Genomic DNA, 14,786 nt, shown 5'->3' with positions numbered 1-14,786 from the left:
TCACACGGAGTGTTTAAGAATATAATGAACTCCTCCTTCTTGTTAGAATCCATCAAACATTGTCTTTCACACGGAGTGTTTAAGAATATAATGAATTCCCCCTTGTTGTTAGAATCCAACTATACAAGAGGTCAAATTATAGCGTAACACTCATGAGTATGGGTGGCATATCCATGTGGTAAAGGATATCCTTTCAAAAGCTCAAACACTCTCTTTCACATGGAGTGTTTAATAATGTAGCAAACTTCCTCCTTGTTTTTAGAATCCAACTCTACAAGAGATCAAAGTATCATGTAATGTTAAGAATATGGGCGGCATGTATATGAAAAATGATATCCTTTCAAAAGATCAAACACTCCCTTCACATGAAGCATTTAACCATATAGCAAACTGCCCCCTTCTTACTATAATCTAACTATAGGTGAAGAATATGTGGCATAACTATATGGCAAAGGACATCCTTTCAAAAGGTCAAACATTCTCTCTCCTAGAGAGTGTTTAATCATATAGCAAACTTCCCTCGTAATTGTTAGAATCCAAATATACAAGAAGAAAGAGTATCATGTAATGTTAAATAATGTGGGTGGCACATCCATATGGTAAAGTGTATACTTAACCTTATAACATGGCCATGGTGTTTAAACAGTATTCCCCTCAAATATATGCATTAATTAAGAGGATAAGTTTGGCTTGTTGAAATATGTTAGTGTATTTTTAATAGTGGAGTAAGAATTGGGGGAAACGGGGGAGCGCAACTAACCCTAGTTGCTCTGCCCCTCTTTTGCCCCTCTCTCCTTCACCACCTCTTATTCCTCCTTTTGTAGGTATGTGTGTTGGATATGTTGTTGTTGCAGTGTCTTCAAGCTCGGTTTGGTGGAGTTTAAGAGGGGGTGGAGCTTCTCTGGATCTATTTCATGCCTTTAACTCCTTGCTTGGTTGCCTACACATGGAATGGGCTTCTTGTGGTGGATTTGTCTATTTCACAGCTTCTCCCACCACCATTCATCTGCTATGGGTGCCTTCTTTGCTTCTGCAAGGTTTTTGAGGATTTTTGTTGGCCTTTGCGACCCTTCCATGTTGATGCAAGGGTTCTTTGTTGGGCTCTCTAATTCGTGGGTCACGCATGTTGTCGTTGGGGTCATGTCTCGCTGGTTTGTTGTGTCGCCCTCCTGGGATGAGTTTGAGGGGATAGGGTTTTCAACCTCATTTTGTGCCTTATCTCAAGAGTTTCCTGCATTGCTTTTGCTTTAGCTTCACTTGGGTTCGTGACTTACTGCTTGAGGTTATCATGGCCTCTTAAATGTGGGTTTCAACCCTTCATTTTTGTTACTTTTGCAATCACGTTGCATTTTGAGCTAACTACATTTTTCTTTTCATTTCGTCACTTCTGTGACTTAGAAGGATTGCGTGCTTCTTCTTTTTTTTCGGAAAATTATGGCCTATGTGCCAGTTTTTTAGCGAGACAGGCATGTGTGCCTCAATTATTATATACTGGCAAGAGATGAAGATATGTATTAGATAAAGAGCAGACAATATGCATGCACACTATTTGTGTGTTAGTAGATGATATGCATACACACTTTCTGTTGTGTTTACAAAATGTAATTTTTGTTATTATTAATAAAAATTATGGGTTTTTTCTATGGGAAAAAAAGTTGTGGAGTAAGAATCAATTGTTGAAAGGTCAAACACTCTCATTCACATAGAGTGATTAGTTATATAGCAACCTTCCCTTATGGTGTTACAATCCAACTATACAAGACATCAGAGTTATTATCGATTCAAATTTGGGTCAATTTGAATTGGGCAAAACCTTTGGGGTATTGTTCCATCATGTATGAAACTTGGACCATAATGGAACTCTAATCATGCATAATATTTATGATGAATTTATGTTAAATTATCATTAGATAGAGGGTTCTTTGGGTACAAGATTAGCTTATTATCCTCCCTCTCCCCAACACCCCTACCCACCCCACCCAAATTCACACACACGCGTGTGTGTGCGTGCGCGCGCATGTTGATATATGTGTATATATGCATGTGCCTATGTGTGTGGTGGGGTTGGCATATGATGAGGAGAAACAAATAAGAGTTGTTTATGAGGTTAATTGGGCCAATGGAGTTGTAACACATCAACCTCCCAGGTCACTTTAAGGAGATGGGGTTATAAAATTATCTCCCTCTCACTTCACTCAAAACCAAGTTCTAAGATTAGCATATCCTTATGCTTGTAAAGAGCTTTCCATCAATATAAATTCCATTAAGATATGAGTTCAAGGCACAAAAATATGGCCTCCTCAAGGTTTTCTCTTTTTTAACAATGTGACCCTCCATACTAGGTCCACATGGCAAGTGACGTAGCATCTAGAATCCAAATAACACCTTAAGGTAATTGCCTAGTCAATGTCAGCCCCCCTAGACCATGCATGTTATCCACTAACTTCTATTAAATTTCTTACAATTAATTGCATTGAGAGGTACTTTACAACACAGTATGAGGAAGATGTTATAGTGAAGTGTTAGATCAAAATATACTAACAACAAAAACAAAATGTCAACTCATTTAAAAAAGTAATAAGAAATAAAAGTAAGGGGGAGATGATACATTAAAAAATAATGAAAATAAGAAAAAAATCAATGTCATCCACAAATAAAATACTTAAATTGCCACATAGATAAATAAAGTAATTGAAAGTAAAAAATTTGTAATTTTGTATGGAGTTGACACATGGCATATAAAAATAATATTGATATTATAGTCTAGTATGAAGGAAATGTGTAATTCATTATAAATTTAGTTGACATGTGGTATTTTAAAAAAATATGTATTAATTGTTGAAGAATGTGGCTATGATTAGTCTTCATAATCCTTGATGTATTTATAATACTATGTAAAAACACTAAAGAAAATTAAATTTTAAATTAGAAGAAAATTAAAAGAAAAGAAATCAACAAAACCACCTAAAATTAAGATCCTTGAAAATAGCTCCTACTAGTGTAAAAGATTACTACATAAGTTACTACATAAGATTATTTACCATAAGTTACTACCCACCATAATTTAAGCAAATATTTGCATAAAAGATGGGATAAGGAACAAGATGTAAATAAATATACTTACTAGGAGTTATTGTCCACCATTATTTATGTGTTCTTCAACACTTTAACAAATATGAGTAAAAATGTAAATGTGCAGACTTACTAGAATTTAATTTACAAAGAGACGTGATCTAATTTACAAAGAGACATGTCTCTTGGGTATCTTGAGTATAAAATACACTTGAAACTTTTCATTTTATACATTCACTTATCACTCATATATCTCTCTCTCTTACACACGTGATCTCACATATCCTAAGTTTTCAACATTGAGATCTTTACTTTTGTTTCATGGTTATTGCAGTTTGAACTTCTAAAGTGTGATTGCTTGATGAAGATAAAAGAACTATAATATATATTCACAAGTAATTACCATAGTTCAAAAATAGTGTTTGTATTCATTGCACTCTATTTTTCAACATGGTATCAAAGCTTTGGTGAAGCAAGGAAGTTGAAGATCACATCTAAGCCTATGCAAGGACAAGATTTGATCTTTGTTTGCCAGTAAAGCTAAAGATTGAGGTAACTTAGTTTAGGGCTCAGATACAACATAAACAAGTTATTTTTATTCCAAAAGTTATGGCCTCAAAATATATAATGGTGATAATAAGGGGCCAACTTATAATTACTTATGGTATGTGATATGTCAAGGGTACAATTTCACAAAAATGTTATTACAAGCAAGACATGCTAGGATTCGTTGATGTCATGTGATTTGTCTCTAATGAAAATTGAAGGACTTGTGTAGAGGGAGCAGTTGTGGCAAAAAGAATTCCCTCTAGGAGAAGTGAGAGAACCTCGTATTAACTTCAGAGAGAGTAGATCTTTGACATTGAAATTATGGATTATCCTTGACATTTTCAGGCTAGATAGCTAATATGTTGAAAGGTTGCAATGGCAGAGGGATCAACCAGAATTACCACAATAGGATATGTCTTAGTGCGAGAGGGAGCACCTAGTCAGGATGACAAGGAAGCAATTGTGGTGATAGACCCAATAAAAGGGTTGGTGTACCAACATGGTACAGTTGGTCATGGAAAAGTCAGTTATGTTTTGATATTTGTCTCAAATAGTGAAGTACAATTGCATATTCAAATTGGGAAGAGAGTATTGAAGGCAAAAATACTTCTTCGGGATATTGTTTCAATCTAGGCTCAGTTATGACTATGAACATGAAGTAAACACCTATCGCACTTTGTGTTGTAGTGGATGAGTATATTGAAGTTGGATTGGAAAGTTGAGAAGTAGTATAGATTCAAAAGCTACTTGCAAGAATGTCTTGATCAGGGGCAGGTGACGACCATGATGACAGATCAAAGCACCATGAGATTTAGTACCAAGATATGGTACAAGTAGAAGCATAGTGGCTTCAGTATTACTCTACAATGTAGCATATTGTTGACAAAGCCTCTATCCCTTATATCTATATATATATATATATATATATATATATATATATATCGAGAGAGAGACACACACACACTTCAGGGACAAGTTTGGACTTGTTAAGAATGCCCCTTTCATTGAGAAGGAGCATTGATGAGATAACATCGTGGATAGATAAGCTTGTGACAAAAGGATATGTCCCAGAATCGAGATTTGAAGGTATGAGCTTCAGAGGGAGCAAGCATATAAGCAAATTTGAAATATCTTTGTTTATGACTAGAGATGAGATAATAGAATATTCTGCGAGTAAGAAGGAGATCATAGTTTTTCTCCATTTGTCAGGACTTTGAAGAAGTCTCATAATTTAAGAAGGCCCTTAAGGACTCATGTGGAGCAACTATGATATGTTGTACCAACGAAGGGGCAGTTATAAAAACTATGTTAGCTTCTGAGGGAGATAGAAATGGTCAGAATAGAATATGTCTCAGATTAAAAGGGAGATGGTCGTTGAATGTGATCTTGAATTGATGAAACCTGGTGAAATCTTTTTTGCAAAATTTTGATGATGATAAGCAGTTTATTGGTTATTTAATGAACTTGGTATGAATATTTGCTTTGTAGTGAATACATTAAATCAGATGAAGCCAAAATATGATCAATGGATACTCTTGTGGTACTATTAATTATTGTTTGAAGTATATGGAAAATAATGAGCTTAGGTTGTTGGGATAATTTGACTCTAATTGGGCTAAAAGAGTAAATATGGTGGATGTTTTTATTTGGATCAACAATGGTTTCTTGGATGAGCAAGAAACATTTTTTTGTGGCAATTAGTATTGTTGAAGCTAAATATATGACAGGTTGTGCAGTTTGTGGTGAAGCAGTTTGGCTTAAGAAATTACTTGTCAGAATGTTTGAGCAGGTTTTGGAAGCGACCAAGATATTTTGTGACAGTCAAAGTTGCATCGTAGGTCGAAGAAAATTAGTATAAAGTACCACTACGTTTGTGATATGGTACAGAAGGGAGTGGTGAGGCTCTAGTATATCTCCACTAATGAGTAAATGACTGACATTCTCACAAATCTTTTTTCTCAGATGAAGTTTGTACACTTCAGAGACAAGATTGGACTAGTGGAGAACTCCTATATCAATGAGAGGGAGCATTGATGTGACATCAACAAGGGCATGGCTTAGACTGTTGGTAAGAATAAGAGCTTGGACCAGACTGTTGATGGGTGGACAATTGGAGTATGGCTCAGGTTGTTGGTGATAACAGGAGTATGACCCAAACTATTGGAGAACTCCTCTATTAGTGAGAGGGAGCATTGATGTGACATCAACAAGGGAGTGGCTTGGACTATTGGTAACAACATGAGCTTGGCCTGAACTGTTGACAGGTGGACAATAGGGGCATGGTTGGAACATCTAGTGACAATAGGAGCATGACTCGAACTGTGGGAGAACTCCTCAATTAATGAGAGGGAGCATTGACATGACATCAACAGGGGCATGTTTAGAATTTTTTGTAACAACAGTTGCTTGGCCCAGACTGTTGATGGGTGGAAAACAGAGGTATGGCTCGGACTATTGGTGACAATAAGAGCATGACCCAAACTATTGGTGAGATAGCATGAGGGACAAACATTCTTGAAAGGAATTATCTCTGAGGCTCGGACACTCATGGAGTGGGTGCCTCTTCAACATCATGGCCTAGAGAGAGGCCTTTGGATTTGGGACATGGGTTTCCCTAGGGTTTGACCATGGTGGATAGAAACCCTGAACTAGTTAGAGTACGATGAGGTGAGGTGCCCACCGGATCATGGTGACAAGTTGAGTAAGTACCATTATGTTGTAGTGGCTACAACCACCCTCTAAAATTTTTCCTTAGCCTCGTTTTGGAGCCTCCCTTCCAACCTTCGCAGCAACTTGCCTTGCTTCGTCAAGTTCACAATCTCTAGTGCCTTTCTTGCACAAAGGTAGTTTGTCAGTCACAATTGATCCATTCCCCTCATAGGCTGCTCACCCGGACTTGGTCCAACTGCAGGCTGATCAGCTTCCCCTTGAAAATTGTACATTTCTGGAGGGCAACTAGCCTTCCCTCCAGAAATTGTGTAATCCTCTCTGACAGCCTGCTGGGCTCTAGGATTGCGCAATCCTGCCAACCAACCCTCCCAACATAATTTGCGCAAATTTTCCCAACAACAGGTTGTTCAGCCCAGGATTTGCACAAATCTGGGCAGCAGTCAGCTGCTCTACTTGGAAATTGCGAAAATCTCCTGGGCAGCCAGCCCAGCTCCCAGCAAGAAATGCGCACTTTTCTCCAGCAGTCAAGTAGCCTCTTGCATGTGCAGCTAAGTTGATCGGCTCGCTCTGGGACTGAGTAAAATAGACTTGCATGCATGGGTTGTTTCTCCCAAGGCAGCATGCAAATGCATCCCTTGTTTCAGGGATCTATGTTTAATAGTTGGAGGTTACATGCAAGTAGTCATTCTAAAGCCTTCCACCAAGTGTCACTTCCCCTAGATTCGTGGCATGCGCGTCACAACCTCAATGTTATCAAAACTCATCAACCAGATGCTACAGAGCTCATTCCTCACATCAACCTTGTAGCTCTGACATCCCACATCACATCTAGGAGCAGTTGGCACACTCAACTCAATTATTTTGGGGTAAGCTCGCTTCCCATGCCTTATGTTGCATTTCTGTCACTTTTGTGTTTTTGCTTGTGGGAGTACAGTTTTCTTGATTTCTTTGAACGCTTGCTGTCATTTACATGTATACTAGCTTGTCCTAGCTCTGTTTTAGTTTTTGTTTCTATCTCACTACTGTCACATGCATGAAACTATTTTGCATGGACGTTCGCCCAACCGGCGAACCGCCTCATCCACATGCATGTTGATCTGTTTGTTGAATCTTTCGTTCATGTTTCACATGCACTGTCGATCACTTCTGCTATCACTTAGTTTCGCCACGCATTCACTGACTTACTTGCTTTCAGTTACCCGTCGGCGAGTCAGGTCAACCTTTGGCCCGAGCTCTACGTTCACCAAGGTTGCATTGTGCAATATGGGAAAGGAAGGCTCACCTTCCTCTCCAGATTTGTGCATTCCTGCCCAGCACTGGGCTCCAAGACTGTTTTGCGCATTTTTGGAGGACAGTGACTGCTTGGCCCAAGAAATCACACAAATTTGTCCCTGGGCCAGCAGTCAGCAGCCATGCTGGACTGTGCATTGTGCAGTTCCAGCAGTCAGTCAGTCTCCCACCAGCCCAGACTATGCCTTATGTAGTCTTGGCAGTTGGTCTCCCGACCTCCTGGCCGAAATTGAGCACCCTTCATGATCATTCACCCAGGTATGATACAAGTCAGTTCTCATGTTCATTTTAGTTTTCAACTGACAGATTGCTTTCCATGAGTGTTGCCATGTCTCCAGGTATCGCAGGTGTTCATCTGCCTCTAAGCAGTATAGGTACAATGGTTTCCAAGAGAGCAGAGATGAAGACACCGTTCAAAGCACACTCGGGGATGTAGTCGATCAAGTGTCCACGAACTTGCCTACCCACAAAGACATAAAGTTGTTCGTAGACAAGGACGTCAAGCAACAGCATCATAACGAGCAGCATTATGAACAACAGATGAAGGCAGTATACCAAATGCAGTGAACGCAGTGAATACAGCGAATGCAAGAGGAAGGTTGTTGACAACACAGAGATGGAACAAAGTTGCAAGATCAAGCAGATCCACTGATAATGAAAGAAACTTTGGAGACTCAAGATATGAAGTGACGATGCGACATGAAGATCGCGCGAAGGTAGAAGATGGAACAAAGAAGGAGTTGCATGTGCTGAAGCAACAACTCAGGAAGAACATGAAGTTGCACAGACAGATGAATGATTTGCAACAGGAATAGGAACATCAGTGGGCGCAACATGCACTCATGGAGGAAACTGCGCCCGTACAAGTTAAGGATCCATCCCAGTAGTTGACACGGAGCAGACATGGTGAGCAGTGTTGTTGATCGCATGCAAGGGATTCAACAACATGCATATCGTTAAGCGCACGCATGTAATCCAACCCATTGAACACACTCACCAAGGCAAAAACAAGAAGCAAGTCCAACTGGGGCTGAACATGCACTTCGGCAAGTTGACGCGCATGACCACCAACACACACTTGAAGATCAGCACGGATACTATGCATCAGTGTGTTGCCGATTCAAACACACCCAAGAAGACCATGCGCATGTTAGAAGACGAGTTGGATGAAGGGGTCGAACCAATGCACCAGTTGCAATGGAGGCAAGAGTTTGCTTTAGCAAGATGTCACCATAAGGTACCTGCACACCATAACGGATGACCAAGCTTGGCATCAGCTCACCAGCTTCACTATCACAAGCATGTCAAAGAGTTGGTCTCACCACAGCAGACCAAGTGTCAGTGATCTCTTGCAAGGCTTGCTCAAGCCATGTTCTCTCACATGAGTACATGTGCATTGTAATGTTGAGTCATGTCAAGTGTAAGTCGAGTGTCAACAATTGGATGTAACAGTCGCAGAGTATGTGAAGAGTCATGAGGGTAGTTGAACTGTCACAAAGGGGAATGGCAAGGGTCACCCCACCCTTTGCTATAAATATTCCCTCATAACTCATTGTATAGGCTTTTAGTCGGCCAAGCTTCTACTAAGACTATCTTGAAGAAGGCTTGGACAATATTGTAACACGCCTTGGCTTCTCCACTACACGGAGCTAGTACATCTCTTTGGAGGAGCAGGCGGATGTGGTTGTAACGTTCCACTGTTGGGGCTAGCAGGTTTACATGGATGCATTGTATGATTGTAACTTACACTTCTTTATCATGCATATGTTGTTATTGTAGTTAGACTGCTTCGGTTGCTTTAATGATATGTGTTGTTTAACTTACGTACTTGTGTATGAACTGATTCACATGAAATTATATGAATCTTGTTGTTAATGTGTTGCATATGTTGTTAATGTTGTCACCGTACATGTTGACTGCTCTGTTGGATATTAGATCGACCTTTCACTTGAACCTTGCTATAACAACCGTCACACTCATCTCGGACTGATCCGTGAGTGTTGTATGTGTTATCTTACCTTGTATGATGTGATTGTCGCATCCGAGTGGACTACTTCATCGGAAGCTGTGCATGTACTTTGTGTTGTGTGTTCCTAGCCGAGTTGGGACTGATCCCTTTCAACTTGGAACTCACCTTCACCTCCTTCCCCCTTCGAAGTGTTGGAACCTCTCATACACCTTCCTTGACTCACTGCATCAGTCACACCCTTGCTACTGACAGAGTTATTCTACTTGCCTCTGCGCAACACTGTGGTCAAGGCATTACCTTACGACCCACTAATGGGACTCCTACATCAAACGGTCTGAGGTCTAATTGGGACTTCTTACCAGGGAGATCCCCTTGACATGTTGGCGGGTCCAACACCGTCAACATTTCTAGCGCTAGAAGGAGGGCCTGATGACAAGTTGTGTCCTCTCATCCAGTTTTGAACCTTTGCATATCTTTCATGGAGTCTTGCACTCTTCTTCCCCCGAGGTGTTTTTTGAATCGTGAAGATGTCTCCATCTCGGGGAAGCTTTTCAATCTCTTGTCCACTCACACGTATGATGGTGAAGGCGAAGTGGCCTAGCCTGAACACTTACATAACTTTCTTTCCATGATTTATGAGGAAGATGAGTTTACTAACAAACAGGCCGGTTTGCTGCTTGCATACACACTTCGTGAATCTCCATTTCGTTGGGTGCTCAACCTACCGGTTGACACCGTGCACTCATGTGAGCACTTCTGTGATATTATTGAAGACATGTTCTATCATTTTGATCCAGACCATCTTGACCGGAAACTATTACAACAACGGAGGGCTCCACATGAATCCGTAATTGATTTTTGGCAGCTTTTGTGACTTGTAGTTTCAAGCTCTAAGGAGCCAAATGAAATTTGCTTATATTTGGGACCAGTTCGAGTATTATCTTAAGAAATATGCCCTTCCCAAGAGAAAGTTTGAGATCAATCCTCGCTCAACCTTCTTCATTGATGGAGCTGTGCAATCTCATGTGGGAGTGGAAACTGTCTCAACTGATTGTCCACCTCCCTCTCATTCAATAGCTCCACCATTTCCCAGTGATGTTGAGGATCATGTTTGTACACCAATTCAACCTTCACACTCTCCCAACATCACTCCACTCAATTTTCGTGCAGATTTGGTTGTGAGTCCTTCAAGTTCTCATAGGATTTATTTTCTACATCCTCCGTTTTCGCACCTGGGTGTTCCTCCAGATGATATTGTCTTGTGTTCGTCCATTCCAGACTCTTCACTTGTTGTGAATGAGGAACAACCCACTGAATAGTTGGTGTTGCACAACCAACATGGGATGTCATTCATGAAGAGTATGAGTGGGAGCTTGAGCATCAACACTCGGCGAAGGATGACTCCTTTCCATTCGAGCCCCCTCCGTTCTTTCCTAACATCGTTGGTGAACCTACCATCCATGATTTTGCATGTGTGTCTTCATCTACAGATGCACCCATTGTTGATCTTTCGTAGGACACACCGTATGTTATCCCATCATCCAACAACAGAGAGGACCAATCATTCATTGAAAATCCACTTGATCTTTCATCTTCTTTTTCTGGAAACGCAGAGGGTGAACATCCTTCCTCCCCATCTACCCCTCTATGTGATTCATCAAAACATGAGGATGCCGACCAACATCTTGAATTTTCTATCTCGATTGCCGTGATCTCTTCAACTCATCATTTGATCACGATGTTGATTCACTCGTTGTTAATCCGTCTAAGCCACTGGTCCACGAAGATCCATCTGTCAACAAAGTCGAAACCCCACAAACTATCGAGGCACTTCAGCCCGAGCTGATGGTTATGTCAAGCCCTCGCTGTCCTGAGGTTGGTTTCGCTTCCGATCAGGAAATTGTTCAAACACTCAAGGCTCCTCATTACTCATATGTATGCACTCAAGATCAATCTAACACTCAGATTTTACTTCTTCCACTCGAACTACACGATCCCATTGCTCATGAATTAGAGGAGTCTTACATTGCAAGCACTGGTGCACGACGCAAGTTATCTTTGTTTCTTTCGTTTGCTTGCATGTCACAGTCAAGAGTGTGCTTATGCTTCAAATTTGCACGTAGTGTCACACAACACCATAATAAGTCCGCAGACTGCCCGTCATGCACATGCACTCACTTATGTCTCGTGGACACTTTGAAACATGAAGTGTGGTTGTCTTCATTGTTATATCTTTCTTGGTTGCTAGTCCGCACAACTGGGTTGCTCGCGAACCAAGCCTTCACCAACATGGGTCTACCAATGCATCGGTGGCTGCATTGGAAGTATCACTTCACGTGATCAGGCCCATGCACCGTTAATGTAGGAGTAGGAGTAGTGTTTGCTTTTAGTAGTTTGCTTGCATGTTTGTTTGCTTACATGCTTTGTTTGTTTGTTTGCTTGTTTTCTTGTTTGTTTACTTGCTTCGCTTTCATTTTTGCTTCTACCCTTGCTTTACTTTGTTGATTGTTAGTTTGTTCGCTTGTTTCGTTCGTAGGTTAGTATGCATGAAACCATGTGTGACTCATGAAACAAGCTGGGTAAAGTGCAAGAGGGCTTGTACAACTATCACTACTTGGTTATCTGTTACCTTGCCTCTGTATGATGAGCTTGTTACTTTTGTTCCATGATACGTCGAAGGAAAATACACATTGTTCGAAGTGAACCTTGGTGAAAACACAACTCTTGTGCGCTAACTAGTTTCACCTTCTCTAGTAGATTTTTTTCTGGGTTAACCCTCGTCAGCTCAGTCAAGTAGAGTAAGGTGAGGGGGAAAACCTTAACGGGCACGTCAAAGATACAATAAACTACTTCTCTGTTGGAACAACCTCTTCTGCTCTCAATAAATCGAGATCCCTCTTCGCCTCTGAAATGAATAAGTCATATGCACAGTGGAAAATGAAAAAAAATAATGAAAAGTCAAAAAATTCAAAATGAAAAATGAATAAGGCAAAAGAAGAGAAAGGCTTCCTGCACAGGGAGGTGATGCAAGTAACTCCGTCAGGGTACTGACCAGGCTCATTGGTAGCGGAGCCATGCTTGTGTTCCTATATGACTCCACCTGGGTACTGTCTAGGACTGCTGGCAATGGAGCAACACCAGATATGAAACTAAGACTCTGACAACCATACTGCTTGTGAACTTATGTACCCCTCGACCCCAATTGAAGCAACTGTGTTGCCTTGGCTTGGAATGTGTGTCAATCAACCAAGGGTTTGGCAGATGCTACATCTGACAATCAAGTTAGTGTGAAACCAAGATGAGCTGAAAACTAAACAATACTTCCGAAAGTGTTAGACTTGCTCTTCACGAACAAGGTCCATTCAGAGAGTTGGAGTTCTAACATTGTGTTGCCAAGTGTTGTAGCGGATACAACCACCCTCCAAAATTTTGCCTTAGCCTTGTTTTGGAGCCTCCCTTCCAACCTTCATAGCAGCTTGCCTTGCTTCGTCAAGTTCACAAGCTTCAGTGCCTTTCTTGCACAAAGGCAACTTGTCGGTCACAGTTGATCCATTCCCCTCATAGGCTGCTCACCCAGACTTGGTCCAGCTACAGGCTGAGCAACTTCCCCTTGAAAATTGTGCATTTCTGGAGGGCAACCAACCTTCCCTCCAGGAATTGCATAATCCTCTCTAACAGCCTGTTGGGCTCCAGGATTGTGCAATCTTGCCAGCCAACCCTCCCAGCAGAATTTGAGCAAATTTTCCCAGCAGCAGGTTGTTCAGCCCAAGATTTGCGCAAATTTGGGCAGTAGTCAGTTGCTTTTCCCATAAATTATGCAAATCTCCTAGGCATCCAGCCCGACTCCTAGCAAAAAATGCACTTTTTTTCCAGTAGTCAAGTAGTCTCTTGCATGTGCAGCTGAGTTGACCGGCTCCCTCCGAGACTGAGCAAAATAGACTTGCATGCATGGGTTGTTTCTCCCAAGGTAGCATGCAAAGGCATCCCTTATTTCAAGGATCTATGTTTAGCAGTTGGGGGTTACATGCAAGGACCCATTCCAAAACCTTCCACCAAGTATCGCTTCCCCTAGATTCGTGGCATGTGCATCACAACCTCGGTGTTATCAAAATTGATCAACTAGATGCTAAAAAGCTCATTCCTCACATCAAACTTGTAGCTTTGACATCCCAAATCACATCTAGGAGAAATCGGCACACTCAGCTCAACTGTTTTGGGGTAAGCTCGCTTCCCATGCCTTATGCTGCATTTTTGTCACTTTTTGTGTTTTTGCTTGTGGGAGTATTGTTTTCTTGATTTCTTTGAACGCTTTTTGTCATTTACATGTATACTAGCTTGTCCTAGCTCTGTTTTAGTTTTCATTGCTATCTCACTGCTGTCACATCCATGAAACTGTTTTGCATGGACATTCGCCCAACCGACGAAATGCCTCACCCACATGCATGTTGATCTATTTGTTGAATCTTTCATTCATGTTTCACATGCATTGTCGATCACTTCTACTATCACTTAGTGTCACCATGCATTCACTGACTTACTTGCTTTCAGTTGCCCATTGGCGAATCGGGCTAACCTTGGCTCGGGCTCTGCCTTCACCAAGGCTGCATTGCGCAATCTGGGAAAGGAAGGCTCACCTTCCTCTCCAAATTTGCGCATTCCCACCCAACACTTGCCTCCAGGACTGTTTTGCGTGTTTCTGGAGGACAGTTGCTGCTTGGCCCAAGAATTGCGCAAATCTATCCCTAGGCCAACAATCCTTCCCAACAGTCAGCAGCCAAACTGGATTGTGCATTGCGCAATTCCAACAGTCAGTCAGTCTCCCAGCAGCCCGGACTGTGCCTTATGCAGTCTTGGCAGTCGGTCTCCTGACCTCCCGATCGAAATTGCGCAACCTTCATGATCATTCACCCAGGTATGATACAATTTAGTTTTCATGTTCATTTTGGTTTTCAACTGACAGATTGCTTTCTATCAGTGTTTCCATGTCTCCAAGTATCGTAGGTTTTCATCTCCCTCTAAGCAGTCCAGGTACAATGGTTTCGAGGAGAGCAAAGACGAAGACACTGTTCAAAGCACACTTGGGGATGCAGTCGAGCAAGTGTCCATCGACTTTCCTACCCATGAAGGCATCAAGTTGTTCGTAGACAAGGACATCAAGTAACAACATCATAGCAAGCAACATCATGAACGACAACTGAAGGAAGCATACCGAATGCAGCAAATGCAAGAGGAAGGT

The sequence above is a fragment of the Pinus tabuliformis genome, chromosome 2_2 (assembly GCF_031772625.1).
Source record: "Pinus tabuliformis cultivar Carrire ecotype Pingquan chromosome 2_2, CPIR1, whole genome shotgun sequence".
NCBI lineage: Eukaryota > Viridiplantae > Streptophyta > Pinopsida > Pinales > Pinaceae > Pinus > Pinus tabuliformis.
The sequence above is the reverse complement of the archived record's forward strand: the minus strand, read 5'-3'. Positions refer to the sequence as shown.